Below are 17,132 nucleotides of genomic sequence, written 5' to 3' on the forward strand. Positions count from 1 at the left end.
GTTTCATCGAAGATGTCGCCAGTAGTGTTTGTTATTGTCATCACAGTTGGAAACAACTCCACATTAGAAATACAGTAGGTGAGAATTCTTATTTGACTTAGATTTTAGGGTTTTATATACATTTTTCCATTGCCATGAGCATTGTATTTGAAATTTTATTTTCCCAACCGTTCAACACTGTACCTTTGAACATTAACCATTTGTCCAGATTGTTTTTGTCGAACAATGTATATGTGTTCGATATTTTAGTGTCGAACATAACTAAACTATTTGGAGGTAAACTATCGAACATAATCATATTCGGAGGTAGACTGTCTAACTAAATGATTGCAGACATGGTAATGGCATCAAGTAGCAGTGACATTCATTTGCAACTGAAGCGGCAGTCACGGCCTTAAACCGGTGGTCCAACAGTGAACCATCATGAGACGGTTCTCCCTAAAGAATGGACATATTGAAATTTATATATCAAGGGTGTGTTTGGCTGTTCTGTTTCTCAAGGCCTATAGAATTAAAATCTTTAATTGCATGAATAAAGCACAAAAGAAGAAAGAAAAAAAAGAAAAAAAATATATATGATAAATGGAGAACAAAATTCTTGGTGTGTATTGTATTCATTATTGTCTTTTATGATAATTTTACAAAAGGTGTGTATCATAACATTTTGTCCTTTGTGGTCATTTTACCTAAGGTTAATATTGTAATAAAAAATAAAACAATTAATCGTGTGTATAGCGATTTCGATTTGGACCTGACCTTTGTTGTATTCCAGACTCGAGTTTCACGGTTTAATACTATTATTCATGTCTCTTTCCCTCATTGTCCCTTTGAGTTTGAGTATTGGAGTGTCTTGGGCATATTTAGAGCAAGTTGGTTACTAGTTGGTCCAATTGTTGTTGTCTAGAAATTTGCTTCTTCGCTTGAGCGAGGCTTCTTATGCTCAAGCGAGCTTTGTGAGCTCCTAGTAATTTTGCAGGCCTGCAGTGATACTAGGAGAGTAGTGTTCTTTGCTCGAGCGAGGCTTCTTGCACTCGAACGACGGTGTATGTCTATAAAACTTCTATGAGTATGTATTCTGCACTCGAGCGACATTTCTTGCGCTCTAGCGAGGCCACTTATTGTGTCTGGTCGCTCGAGCAACAACTCTTGCCCTCGAGCGAGCCTCACATATATCAGTTCACAACAGCACTTTTTTCATCCCCTTTTGATATCTTTTCACTCAACAACCCTAAACTAGTTCTTTCTCTCTCTAAAATCCAACTTATTTCTACAAATTCACAAGGATTTAAGGATCTCTCTACCCTACTCCATTTGACAAAAAGGTGGAGCATCGTTTTCATGTGTATGTTGTGAAAATGGTTATGGGATTAAATATAAAGTTGTATGGTAGCAAAATGGTTGATTTTAGGGCACTTGGAGTGATATTTGGGAAAAATGGTAGTTTTCCCTAGAATGGTCCCAATAGTTATTTTCGTATAAATGAATAGAATTGGTATTGTAAATGTAAAAATTAGATAGATGTTGATTTAAATGGTGGGGCTGGACATGTATTACCTCACATTTTTGGGAATTTGAATAAATTACATGTCTTGAAATTGAATATGTGTTCAGAAATATCTGTATTGACCTATTGGTGGAGGATAGCTATGATTGTTGTAGCAATTGCATGAGAATTAGGTACACTGAAACTAATCTTTTGTTGGTTGTCATTGAATATGACTATGTTTTAAATACATTGTATATGTATAATTGTTTGGGAGGAGAAATACAATGTACTCCATTGTTTGAGAGAAGATAGGGGATGGACTCCTTTGAAATTAAGTTGGCATGTGTGTCCAAGGTGAAAGTCTCGAAACCATACGTATACATGGGTGCCGATCCCTCAGGCAAAATTTTCGTAAAATGGTAGATTAAAGTGTTTGTGTGGTAATTGTGTTGATTAGATAGCCACTGAGTTGTAGTCTCAGTTGAGTTGTTGAAAGATAATTAAATTGACTCATGAATTGAAATGAATTGAAGGAAAATAAAATAAGATATGAACTTGGTATTTTATGGTTATACACAAATGTGAATGTTTTGTTACAGGCATTGTATATGTACATTGTACTTATATCTTTGTTAAATCTAATATACTGTATTAGATTATTCCTATTAGGCTGTGGCTCACCCTAACCATTTTCAAGTATTAGTGACATGGGAGGCCAAGGCAATAGCTGGGAGGAACTTTTGGGAGCAAGAGTTTCTTTCTTTTGTTGTATTCTTCTTGTATAACCAAGGGCTTTAATTGTATTGAGCTAGGCTCATTTTTGTTGTAACCAAGCAATGACTTGGAAAGATATAAGCCTATAGGGCATATGATTACCTATTTAGCCTTAAGTTCTCTTATAATTATAACACATGTTGTAGATTTAGGATGAACCGTTTGTGAATGTATATCGCATGTGTTATCTTTTGTATATGAACTTTGATGAATGAAAGCATATTATTTCTATTATTCCTCCGTTTATGGATTGTGATTATTGTAATTATTTTTGGGGCATTACAACTTGGTATCAGAGTGTACCGGGTTTAAATACTTTAGATACGTGAGAAGTGGTTATTACCATGAAGGGTTTGTCTTGATAATTGAGACGTTAGTGTGTATTGTATGCTTATAATAGCATGTTTATCTGATCATATGGGTATGAGATTTAGTTTCTAAGCTATTGAGTGGGCCTATGAGTTTTTGGAAGTCCTATTAGAAAAGCACTTGATCATTGCTGTTTCTAATTGGAACTCTGGCAACGTCGCGAGATGGTCATTATCTAGAAAGGAAATTCACATGTGTTCACGTGATTACGTGCTTATGTGGAGTGAATTAGTGTTGTCCATTGCATTAGGACGCGAGTGAGTTAGCTTCGGTACATTTGTGGATGTACTAATCCTTTTTGTTATCTTCGTTAGGATGTCAAGACGTAGACGTGGTGGTGGTAGGCATGATAGGCCTGAAGGCATGAGATGCTGTACCGGATGATATTCCGACAAAGAAAAAAAGGGTTGGTCAGGCCAATGTGGCCGAACTAGTTGGTCAACAAGCCATGGGCGCTTTAACCCACGAAATGACCGGAGCATTGCGGGAATCTATGGACATTTTCAGAGCTGATAATCAAGTCCAGGCCCAAGTAGCTAAGGCAGGGCCATCTTTTCTGAAGGGCAAGTTTTTCCGGTCAACTCAGTAATGAGTTTTTGGCTTATCCCAAGGAGCCACTGAAAGCAGATTAGTGGCTAGAGCAAATAGTGAAGACATTCGAGATGCTTGGCATCGAGGACGACTAGTTGAGGGTGACCTTAACATCTTTTCAACTGAAAAGAGATATAGGTCAGTGGTGGAAGTACATACGTGGGCGCATTGGAGTGACTTGGGAGGCTTTCATTAGCGCATTCCAGGATAAGTTTCTACCTCCCATGGTTAGGGAGAAGTTGAGAGACCAATTTTCCAAGCTGGTGCAGTTGAACACACTAGTGGCCGATTTTGAGGCCACCTATACTAGTTTGTCGAGTTTTGCACTAGAACTCGTGATGACTAAGGAGCACTGTTGTCTAGAGTTCGAGAAGAGGTTGAGGACCGGACGCATGTTCCGGGTGGTCGGATCCATGAATAGAAATTATGGGCGCCTTGTGAAGACGGCGGCCCATCTCGAGACCATTATACAGATGAAGGAGGAAAGAATGAGGGGCTCCAAGAGTAGTTAGGATAATCAGGGGAACAATAAGAGGCAGGAGGGTTCTAACCCCCAGTCGTTTTAGGGAGCTTAGTCGAGGTCTACTTTTCCAGTACCGAGTTCAGGTTCTGGAAGAAACGGTCAGGGTGATGTGACTTGTTACAAGTGTGGTTAGTTAGGCCATAAGTCTCCAACTTACCCGTAAAGAGGAGAAGGGCAACGGTTTGCACCGCTTTCAACTCGTTCACAAGGCCAAAGTCAGGGGAGAGGGCAGCCACTCACTTGTTATCAGTGTGGGCAGGCAAGACACATGAAGAGATTTTGTCCACAGTTGGGTGGCACATCTAGTGTGTCTGGTTCGAGGTAGACACAGAACCACCAACCTATACAGTCAGCACAAGCCTCGAGGGCCAATTAGGGAGCCTCTTCGGCTCAGTCAGTGTATCAGGCTTATGCTCCGAGGGGTAAACAGGTTAAGTAGAGACCTACGGGGCGTGTGTATGCAGTTACAGCGCCAGATCTTGTACTTGCTCCTTCTATAGTGAGAGGTACCTTCTTGTTTTGCAATTCAGTTGCTAATGTATTAATTGATACGAGTGCATTCCATTCTTTTATCTCGTCGACATTTGCATCAATTTTGGGGTTAGTCACCTATCGGTGGTGAGATTATTTTGAAGTAGGGGTATCAGGGTTGTGACATAGAGGTTGCCAGTCGTCAACTTCCATTTGCATTCATATTTCTTGATATGTCTAGTTTGGATGTTATTTTAGGTATAGACTGGTTATCATCATATCGGACTGTTATAGATTGCTACCGTCAGAGGGTTACTATAGGTACCTTGAGCGGTGATTGTTTTTACTTCTTGGAGGACCGAGTGGATAGAGCCTTATCACCGATGTATGATCCGTGCGGACGGAGTAAACTTAGTTGCCTTCTTGCTAGCTTCTTGAGTAGTGAGTGTGATGAAGTCCGGGCTGAGTTGCCAAGGGTGGTTTGTGAATACCCCGATGTCTTTCCCGAGGATCTTACTAGTTTACTACCTTACCGAGAGATCGAGTTCTCTATTGATCTAGCGCTTGGTACGACACTAATTTCTATGGCACTGTATAGATTTGCACTTGTCGAGTTGAGTGAGTTGAAGATTCAACTCCAGGAGTTATTATATAAGGGTTTTATTCGCCTTAGTATTTCACGTTGGAGAGCATCGGCTTTCTTTGCTAAAAAGAAAGATGGAGTGCTGCAACTTTGTATTGATTACCAAAAATTGAACCAAGTAACTGTTAAGAACAAATACTCAATGCCTCTTATAGATGATTTGTTTGATTAGTTGAAGAGGTCTTGTTGCTTCTCTAAGATAGACTTAAAATCGAGTTATCACCAGTTGAGAGTGAGGGAGGAGGATGTTCCGAAGACGGCATTCCGTACGCGGTATGGCCATTATGAGTTTCTAGTGATACCCTTTAGGCTAACCAATGCACCGACTGTATTTATAGATTTGATGAACCGGATCTTCCGAGAGTTCTTAGACCGTTTTATGGTCGTCTTTGTGGATAACAACTTGATTTACTCACTCTCTGAGGAGAAGCATGAAGAACACTTACAAGTATTACTTGAGTTGCTTAGAGTCCACCAATTGTATGCTAAATTTGAGAAATGCGAGTTCTAGCTGGAAGAAGTCAAGTTCTTAGGCCATGTGGTATCCGGGGACGGGGTGACTGTAGATTCATCCAAGATAGAGGCAGTGCAAGATTGGGTACAACTTAAGAATGCTTTTGAGATCCATAGTTTCTTGGGGTTGGCCGAGTATTATTGTCAGTTTGTGAATGATTTCTCTAGGCTAGCCTCACCATTGACTAGGTTGATGAAAAAATGGATCAAATTTCTGTGGAGTAAGACTTGTGAGAAGTCATTTCAAGAGCTTAAAGTTAGACTTACCATTACTCCAGTTTTGATTATTCCAGAGAGGGATTTGAATTATTCGGTGTATCGTGATGCTTTACAGGAAGGTTTGGGTTGTGTATTGATGCAAGAAGGGAAGGTTGTAGCCTATGGCTCACAGCAATTGAAAACCCATGAGAGAAACTACCCTACTCACGACCTAGAGTTAGCAGCGCTAATCTTTGCCTTGAAAATTTAGAGGCACTATCTGTATAGAGAGAAATTTGAGGTGTTTTTTAACCACAAGAGTCTGAAGTATCTGTTTACACAGAAAAATTTGAATTTGAGGCAAAAGAGGTGGATGGAGTTCATAGAGGATTATGATTTTGAGTTTCATTATCACCCGGGGAAGGCCAATGTTTTAGCTGACGCCTTGAGTAGAAAGTTTGTTAGTAGTGTGGCTAGTATTGCCATCCAGGAGTGGGAAATGATGGGTGCTCTTGGGGAGTTTGACTTGCATCTTAGCGAGTCCGTTGAATTTGTGTTCTTGTTTACGGTAGTTGCCCAACCTACACTTGTGAATCGAGTGTTGGAATCGCAGAAGAGTGACCTTGAGGTGGAATCCCTCTGGGAGAGGATCTCTAGTAGGAAAGAAAATAAGGGCTTGAATGTGTATCCCGATCTGCTTGTGAGATACCGTCACCGTTTATTTGTATCGAAGTCTTGCCGGGAGGAAGTACTCCAAGAGTTTCACATTCACGCCTTGCAGTGCATCTGGGAAACACAAAGATGTATCACAATCTTAGTCGCCAGCTTTGGTGGAGAGATATGAAGAAGGATGTAGCCGTATTTGTATCGAAGTGCCTTACTTGTTAGCAAGTGAATGCCGAGCATCAAAGGCCAGGAAGTTTGTTGCAACCCTTACCTATAGCTGAGTAGAAGTGGGAGCATGTCACGATGGATTTTGTTGTGGGTCTTCCTAGAATGCAACGGGGCAGTGATGCCATTTGGGTGGTAGTTGACCGATTGACCAAGTCGGTGCATTTTATACCTATGTGTGTGAGTGATTCAGTAGACTATCTTGCTGACCTTTACATTAAGGACATAGTGAGATTGCATGGGGCCTCTATGACGATTGTTTCAAATAGAGATCTGCGTTTCACAGCTCAGTTGTGGCAAAGCTTGCAGAGTGCCTTAGGCACTAGATTGACCTTTGGCACTACTTACCATCCTCAGACTGATGGGCAGTCCGAGCGTACTATTCAGATCCTTGAGGATATGCTTCGAGGTTATGTCCTTGACTTAAGGGGTCGTGGGAGAGACACTTGCTCTTAGTAGAGTTTGCCTATAATAACAACTTCTAATTGAGTATTGGCATGGCACCGTTTAAGGCATTGTATGACCGGCCGTGTAAATCTCCTGTGTATTAGGCCAAGGTGGGTAATGCACCTTTGTTGGGTCTAGAGTTGGTCCAGGAAACGATGGAGACAGTGGCACTTATTTGTAAGAGGTTGGTTACGACTCAGAGTCGTTAGAAAAGTTACGCCGACCGTAGGAGGAAACCTTTGTCCTTTGAGACGGGAGATCATGTCTTTTTGAAGATATCACCTAGGCGGGGCTTGATGAGATTTGGGAAGAGTGGAAAGTTGTCCCCTCAATTTATTGGGCATTTTGAGATCCTTGAGCAGATCAAAGAGGTAGTTTACCGTTTGTCGTTACCGCCACAACTTTCTGGGGTTCATGATGTGTTTCATATTAGCATGCGTCAGAAATATGAGTCAGACCCATCCCACATGTTGGATTGGACTGACTTAGGGATAGATGAGGATGCCTCGTATGAGAAGAGACCGATAAGAGTCTTGGATGCCAGTGATCAAGTTTTGCGAGGCAAGACAATTCCCTTAGTTAAAGTATTATGGAAATATCACAAAGTTGAGGAAGCAACTTGGGAGCGTAAATTGGAAGTCCATGAGAAATATCCATACTTATTTGTTGATGTTTAAGCATAAGTTGAGATTTTGATTATGTTAATGAAATGTTAAAACATTGTATATGATGTGGATGTCTTGGAAACATGGATTCAATATAAGCATTGTATATGTTTTAGGAATATGGAATATAGTATGTGCTGTATCATATTTGGAAAAATTGTATATGTTGTGTCAATTTTGGGAAAATTGGGTTTATCATAAACATTGTAAATTGTGAGACCATGAAATATCCTCTCACATGGATTGTAGAGATCCAACGAAGAGATGAATTTTGTCCTGGTAGACTTGCAAAGATGAGCATGGTCGGCACCACCTAACCGGGGTTACCGACCAGAGGCACTCTGATGGTGAAGTCAGTCACCTGATAAGCAGAATGAAAGTCTAGAAAGTGTAAAGTGCTTGGTGTGTAGTGTAGAGAAAGAGAACATACCTCCTCTTCTAGGATGCCCTCCATTTATATAAATGGGGGGTGTGATATTAGTTTGAGCTGGACCCATTGTAGGCCTTGTTTGGGTTAACCCCAATAAGCTGATATATATTTTTTTTCTGGCTCCTACAATTGCCCCAAAACTTTCATTGTTTGCGGTAGAAGGAATGAGAGTTTTTTTTTTTGCCAAGTTACACTGTTCAAATAGTTGTCAGGTTTTTTGATAAAGAACACTTTGAATAAATGAATAAAATGTATGAATGAATGACTGCATGTATGCTTGAATGTATATATAAATGTATGTATGTCTTGAATGTATGTATAAATGTACGTATGTCTTGAATGTATGTATAAATGTATATAAGTCGATCGTAGGATGATAGGGAGTGAGCTAAAACCCAGAAAGGAATACAAACAAATCATAACGATAGGCTGCAGTATTCTGACCCCCGGGCATGGGTGTAGGTTGCAGTATACTAACCCTCGGGCATGGGTGTAGGCCGCAGTATTCTAACCCCCGGGCATGGGTGTAGGCCGCGGTATTCTAACCCCCAGGCATGGGTGTAGGCCTTTGCTAATGGCGCTCTGTGCCGAGTGCGAAGATTGCGCTGTACTCGAAGACTTTTGCTGATTTTAAGTGGCAACCAAGTGCCAATATGGCAAGGACTTTGAATAGTGCATCCTGTATCAAATAAGGTGGACGTGTTAATCACCAATAATATTGCTCCGCTTGTGTGGAATTGCCAAGTAGATATTGGGCCAACTATTTAATTGTCGAGTTGCTCGGTTTGCGTTTAGTCCAAGGTAGACTTGCCCCATTGATTTTGAATGACAAGTGTTAGTCGGAAGGAATGCAAATTCCCATTGCCCTATGTTGAAGGGAAGACTCGGCTTTGGTAAAATGATGGCGCACAACAATGTGCGAACTGCTCACTGCTAAATACGAATTGCCAACTGCCAAGTGCTAATGGCCGACTGCCAAGTGTGTAATGTATTGCCCCAAAACTAGCGCTTGCTTGGAGCAGTGTGAAAAGGAGCGGGAGTGTGTAACTCAAGTAAATGTCATTGTAATGTTTGTACCAAGTTGGCCGAGTATGCATGCATATCAAAGGTGCCGAGATGATGATCGGCTGATGTGCCCCAATTGGAAAGCGAAAAATTGACTAAGATGTCCTAGTGGACAATTGTTTTGTCAAATAATGTTGTTAGGCGAATAAAGTTTCCAAATACTGTGGCCAATGTTGCTACATAAAGTTTGACAATGCATAAAGTTGACAAATAATGTTGTTTAGCCGAATAAAGTTGATGCACAGCCGAATAATGATCATAATGTTGAATTAATAACGGTGCCAAATAATGTTGCCGAGTAAATTTGATGCACTACCGAGTAATTAGTGTCAAAACATCGGTGTCCGTTTCATATATAATGTGATTTTGCCGAAAAGTTGGTCAGTTACACTTGGGTCGGTGATTGTGCTGATCTTTTGGTCTGTGGTTTTTCTTAGCTTCGTAGTGTGTCGGCATCCCTTCAGAGTTAGATTTACTAAGAGCTTAGTTGGCAATGGTTGCCAATTTATTGAAGTTGAGTTTCTTGTCCAACGTATATTTGCCCCATTGCTTTTGAATAATATTAGTTATTCGGAAGGAATAAAATTGACTTGAGCCAAAATTGTCGAGTAGGCCAATAACAATTTAAAACGGATTCCGTGCCCCTGTTCGGTGCCGTGGCGAAATCGGAATGAAGCCGAGGCAAAGTAAGGTGCTTGGTGATATGCGAAGTGAGCCATTGCACTTAACTTTTGAATAAAATCTGTATTTTTTTTTTAGCTGAATTTGCAAATTATGACCATACAAATGGACCCGGAATGCGTCAAATAGTTGGATAGGACTATTGGATCGCTGTGATCAGATTCCTGATGGCGTAATTATAGCCAAAATGGATCTAACGGCTCAGATCAACAGGGTGTAGTGCAACCGTGAAGCACAAGATTATTTCTGCATTTCTTGCTGGGTTGTCTTCTCTAGCGAAGGAATTTATTTTTTGGGCAAACTTTGATCAGCCTGTATGGCTTCGTTTTAGCTCCGATTTTGACGCGGTTTGTTGTGCTGGATTTGTCTCGATGAGTACTTCACATTGGGATGATCAAAACTTGATTTCAACAACTTTGAAAATTTTAAAGTTCGGAAAATATGGTCCGTTTCGCAGTTTCTAGCGAACTTTGGTTACTTCTTGGCTGCTCGGGTTGGTGGGTTTAGACTCCTTGATTTGATGCGAATTCTCTCGTATATTCAGATGTTGATTTTAGCAAGCCGAGATGCTAGTTCTACGCCGAGATAATAAGCATGAGATTTTTGCCGAAGAGGTAGACAAGTTAATAATTGTAGTTTTGTGCCGAGGATGTCCAACGCTATGGAGCATGTTACGAGCATGTAGTTTTGTGCCGAATAATGCATAGTCAAATTGTCGAGGGCCGAATAAGTTGTGAATTTACAGCTGCTGATATGCTGAATAAATAAGCTGAATAAATGACACGCAAAGTAGCTTTGGAGTTTTGGCGAGCAATTCAAGTTAATAATTGTAGTTTTGTGCCTAGGATGTCCAACGCTATGGAGCATGTTACGAGCATGTAGTTTTGTGCCGAGCATATAGTTTTGTACCGAATAATGCACAACCGAATTGTCGAGGGCTGAATAAGTTGTGAATTTGTAGCTACTGATATGCCGAATAAATAAGTCTAATAAATGACATGCAACGTAGCTTGGGAGCTTTGCCGAGCAATTGGCTATGAGTTCTCAGTATTGCCGAAATGCACGTATAGGCTCGAACGCCGAATATAAATTGAAAGTCTTGCTGGATTGCCTAACAGCTCCATTCGTTTGGCCGAATATTATGGAATTGAGTGTTCCAGTCATTGGCAAAACTGTTGGTTGGGCGACATCATGTCCACTGAAAGTCAACTCACTTGATGCAAGTCAATGGTCAGCCTTCGCTTTGGGTTTGACTGGCCGAGAACAAATGTGCAGCAATTCCCTTCTTGGCTTGTCGAATACGTGGTTAGCATGTTGGCAACGTGGGCTTCCCGAAATACTTCGACAACTCTTTGGCCGAGAATACTTGATCATCTCCATTTGGCTTTGTTTTGGCCGAACAATGACAGTGACCTAATCCAACTCAAACTATGCAAAAACTTTAGTAAAGATCATAGTTTTATATAAACAATAAATTGGTGAAATTATACCTAGAGAGATAGAGTTAGAAGTTTAAGGAAAGGAAATATGATAGCCTTTATGGTAATTGAAGTGGTCTTAACGTTGTCAAATTTTCTTGCCGAGGAGACTTCTAGAGAGGGTGAAGATGGTATAATTGCAATACGTGATTTTTGAACCAGCAGGTGATTAATAAAGTTTCGTATGCATATATATATATATATATATATATATATATATTTTTTTTAACTTGCAAACGCGGAATTGATATGAAGCTGAGAGATAAATAAATAAATAATGACCAAGGGGCGAATTTGGATATCTTCGGTTTTGGCGAGATTTTGGTCGGCATCAACATGACCCATTCATGACAGTTGAAGTTGCCTCTATTTGAATTCATATGCAGATATAAATACATATATATAGCCTGCCGGCTACCGCAATTAATTAAATAATAATAATAACTTCTTTTTCTTTTTCTTTTTTATCATAACTCATGGTCCGTCCTATGGCAATGTTTCTTGCTGGGAATAATTCTAGAGAGAGAAAACCTAAAGACCCAGCCGTGGATTCCATAAAAATTGTTAATATAGATATATGTATATCTCAAGAATTAATTATAAAATAAACTCCTGTGAGGCAAAAACTAAATAAACAATCTTGGGAGTGGGTTTGGCCAAGCAACCCTTTTAATAATGTCGAAAAGAAGCTCGCACAAACATAATCTGAAACCCATTTTTAGAGAGAGAAAGTGAAGATGCAAAAGTAAATCCATGAGCACTTGTTTTATTGTAACACTTTTCATCAAGATTTACCATGAAAAAAGAAAGGAGTTTCTATGGAGTCTGTCAGTACACACAGATATATGTATACAATTCAAGAATCGATTTTACAATAATTTTAAAATGAATTTCGTCAGAGAGAAAATTCGAAGCTTAGTTGTGGCTCGTGATAACCATCAAAGTGTTGTTGATGTTGAATGTTTACTTACAGTAACATGTTTGCTGTGTTCTTCGTTGATCTCGTTCAGTCGTTTCCCACAGACGGCGCCAATTGTGAGACCATGAAATATTCTCTCATATGGATTGTAGAGATCTAACGAAGAGATGAACTTTGTCCTGGTAGACCTGCAAAGATGAGCATGATCGGTGCCACCTAACCGGGGTTGCCGACCGGAGGCACTCCGATGGTGAAGTTAGTCACCTAATAAGCAGAATGAAAGTCTAGAAAGTGTAGAGTGCTTGGTGTGTAATATAGGGAAAGAGAACATACTTCCTCTTCCGGGATGCCCCCCTTTATATAGATGAAGGGTGTGATATTAGTTTGGGCTGGACCCATTGTAGGCCTTGTTTGGGTTAACCCCAATAAGCTGATATATTTTTTTTTCTGGCTCCCACATAAATGTTTTGGGAATATATATATTGTACTTTAATGTCGGAACTTGTGTATCTAGTTAATAATAATGGATGACCGGAGAATAGGTCGTGGTGATTGAAATTGATAGATCATAGTTGGAAATAGTTTGAAAATGTTTTTGCACTTGTGTTAAAATTTCGAGGACAAAATTCCTTAAAGGGAGAGATTCCAGCGATTCTGATTTTGACCTGACCTTTATTGTATTTCGGACTCAGGTTTCGTGGTTTAATATTGTTATTCATGTCTCTTTCCCTCATTTTCCCTTTGAGTTTGAGTATTAGAGTGTCTTGGGCGTGTTTGGAACAGATTGGTTGCTAGTTAGTCCAATTGTTGTTGTCTAGAAATTCGCTTCTTCACTCGAGCGAGGATTCTTACGCTCGAACGAGTTTTGTGAGCTCCCAGTACTTTTGTAGTCCTGCAGAGATACTGGGAGAGTAGTGTTCTTCGCTCGAGCGAGACTTCTTGCACTCGAATGACGGTGTATGTTTGTAAAACTTCTATGAGTATATATTCTGAGCTCGAGTGACGCTTCTTGCGCTTGAGCGAGGCCACTTATTGTGTCTGATCGCTCGAGCGACAACTTTTGCGCTTGAGCATGCCTCTCATATATCAGTTCGCAGTAGCACTTTTTTCAACACTTTTTTCATCACTTTTTGATATTTTTTCACTCAAAAATCCCTGACCAGCTTCTTCTCTCTCCAAAATCCGATTCTCTCTACAAATCCACTAGGATCTAAGGATCTCTTTACCTTACTCCCTTTGACAAAAATGTAGAGCATCTCAAGGGCTACGATTACATCCGAATAGAGTTTGATTTCGACGTTTTGAAGTTTCTCCACTCCTCCTTTGGGCTTCTACACTTGAGGTGGGGATTTTCTACACTTTCATATGGATTTTAACTTAGGTATTTGGTTATTGTATAACAATGGTGGGATTTGGGTGTATTATGGACAAACCTAGGGTTTGAGTGTGAAATAAAAAGGGGGTTTTCATGTGTATGTTGTGAAAATGGTTATAGGGTTAAATATAAAGTTGTATGGTGGCAAAATGGTTGATTTTAGGGCACTTGGAGTGATATTTGGGAAAAAGGGTAGTTTTCCCTAGAATGGTCCCAATAGTTATTTTCGTATAAATGAATGGAATTGGTATTGTAAATGTAAAAATTACATAGATGTTGATTTAAATGGTGGGGCTGGATATGTATTACCTCACACCTTTAGGAATTTGACTGTCTTGAGATTGAATATATGTTTAGAAATATTTGTATTGGGCTATCAGTGGAGGATGACTATAATTATTGTAGAAATTGTATGAGGATTAGGTAAACTGAAACTAATCTCTTATTGGTTGTCATTGAATATGACTATGTTTTAAATACATTGTATATGTATGATTGTTTTGGAGGAGAAATGTGATGTACTCTATTGTTTAAGAGGAGATAAGGAATGGACTCTATTAAAATTAAGTTGGCATGTATGTTCAGGGTAAAAGTCTCGAAACCGCGTGTATGTATGGGTGTCGATCTCGCAGACAAAATTTCCATAAAATAACAGATTGAAGTTTTGTGTGGTAATTGTGTTGATTAGATAGCCACTGAGTTGTAGTCTCAGCTGGGTTGTTGAAAGATAGTTAAATTTGCTCATGAATTGAAGGAAAATGGGATAAGATATGAACTTGGTATTTTATGGTTGTTTACAAATGTGAATGTTTTGTTATAGGCATTGTATATACACATTGTACTTATATCTTTGTTAAATCTCATATACTGTGTTAGATTATTCCTACAGGGCTATGGCTCACCCTAACCATTTTCAGGTATTGGTGACATGGGAGGCCAAGGCAATAGTTAGAAGGAACTTTTGGGAGCAAGAACTTCTTTCTTTTGTTGTATTCTTTTTGTATAACCAAGGACTTTAATTGTAATGAGTTAGGCTCATTTTTGTTGTAACCAAGCAATAATTTGGAAAGATATAAGCATATAAGGCATATGATTACCTGTTTAGCCTTCAGTTCTCTTATTATTATAACACATGCTGTAGATTCAAGATAAATCATTTGTGAATGTAAATCGCATATGTTATCTTTTGTATATGAACTTTGATGAATGAAAGCATATTATTTCTATTATTTCTCCGCTTATGGGTTGTAATTATTGTAATTATTTTTGGGACGTTACAATGTGCCTTGAAATGAAAAATGGTGTGTAAATAAAGGCACCCAAATAAAATAGGTGATGTTTATACAAATTATGATAGTTATGGTGGTGATTATCACAAATGTCATAACTAAAAAAATAATTAGTCATAATTAAACACAACATAAGGTATAATCAAAGACATTTTTTATCATAATCAAAATAATAATCACAATAGGCAACTGACACCACAATAAGTCATAACCAAATCATCACTAAAGCAAAATAGGTCATAACCAAAAATTACAAATGTCATAACTTGGACATATGGTACACACCCCAAAATGGTTTGCATATTATGGAATTTTCCTAATAAAATGTATACAATATTGAGAGGGTAATTTATGATCTGGAGTTGGGCCGAGATATCGACCGAGCAAGTTGAGGGCCCAACGGCGCATAGGTCCGAGACGATCGACTTTTTACCCAAAGTGGGCTGCCAGAATTTGGGCCGGGCAGAGTACGGGCTGAGTGTCACCCCGGACCGGACAGAAACTGCTCGGTAAGGCAGTGCACGGTCGGACCAGGGTGCCCGGTCCGAGGATGGCCAAAGCCGGATTGACAGAGTGACCGGCGCCCAGGAAGGCATGGACAACCGAGGAAGTTGAGTGGCCGGTGCCCGGAAAGGCGTGGTCAGCCGAGGAGACTGTATGGTCGGCAGGAAGGCCGATCGAAGTAAGTATCCGGGCTACGCTCGGCCGGGATGCCGCTTAGCCCGGTCCTCCGTTTGTTTATCCGGTTAGGCGCTTAAGGTATGAAGCATGGTACGACCGAGGTAGGGCAGCTCGGCTGCCGAGCTCCAGCTGTGCTGACAGGCAGTTAAGAGCAGGTGATGAATGGCATGGTTTATGCTGACAGATGGGATAGCAGAGCCACGTGTCAGGAGATGACAGGGAGTGGATATGGGGCTCAGAAGGTATATAAACATGTCTGCGCCCCCTATACGGAAGACACGAACACTCTGTAAGGAATTTCTTACACTCAAACACTCTCTCCCTTCTCTCTATTCCCTCTAAGGTGTGTGCTAATTTGACCGTCGGAGGGTGTTTCCGGCCACACACCGCCGGGTAGCTCACCGTTATTTGCTCGCAGGTGATCGGATATCGACGGAGCTCGGAAGAAAGGAATACGGGTACGCCGAAATATTTGCTCCCCGTACAAATATACATATTTTTCATATTTTTTTACTGTCTTCGTATATATATACATATATATATTTTTGATAAAATTCAACTAGTCTACAAAAGATGAGCATACAACTTCTATCACCCAAAATCACCAAACCCATCATAAAAATTTGATCAATTCAATTCCTATTTTTTTATTTTTCATTCATTTAATTGAAGTTCATCATTCCAAATTTTTTTTTTTCTTTTTTCAATCAAGCATTCATGCTCTATCAAGAATACTAAAAAAAAAAAAAAATGAGTTTGATTTCAAAATCACTATCCAACCTACCATAAAATTAAATCATGTTAATTCTTTATTTTTGTATCAGTTGGTTTGGAGACATAAATTGATTGATACAATTACCACCACGCCATTTTTTGTATTACAATATAATTATCACCACCACCACCACACCAATTTTATATATATATATATATATATATATTGGATAAATATTATAAATTTTTGAAATAAATGTTATCTAATTTTTTGATATTGTAATGATAATTTATTATTAGATATTGTTTGTTATAACAATTGTGATACAGTTATGTACTTTTGTGGTAATATTATTTATTTATTTTATCAAAATATTACTCAATCATAATAGATTATATCAGATTCCAAATTATTGAGTAATATTTTGATAAAAAAAGGGTATAATATTATCATAAAAATACATAATTGTATCATTAATTTTTTTAAAACACAATGATTTCATTTAAAAAATTGAGTTATAGACAGGAAGCAGTGGCTAGAATAACTACAAAGTGGGAGGAAAAATAGACAATGATTAATGAAAAAAAAATATATATATATATAAGGAAAGAGCAAATAAAGGGTATTTTTGACATTTCATTATAAAAGTTAACAATGTTTAGGAAAAAGTTAACAAAAAAAAGAGTAATTATACATCGTTAGCTAAAGTAAGGAAAATCCGTATAATTTTTAAAATCTCAAGATAGATTGTTGTAATTATCAAAAATTTTAGAGAACGTAGGTGCACTTACCCATTATGCTTTGATATGCTATGAAATTGCAATTGACACCCCATGAGTCATGTAGATATCATATTTACAAGATGAATGACGCCACGGCATCATCAACGCCATCCGTGGTTGGGTCCGCCAATGTTCATCAAAGTTGT

Source organism: Camellia sinensis, chromosome 1 (assembly GCF_055761805.1).
Source record: "Camellia sinensis isolate YWXY chromosome 1, ASM5576180v1, whole genome shotgun sequence".
Classification (NCBI taxonomy): Eukaryota; Viridiplantae; Streptophyta; class Magnoliopsida; order Ericales; family Theaceae; genus Camellia; species Camellia sinensis.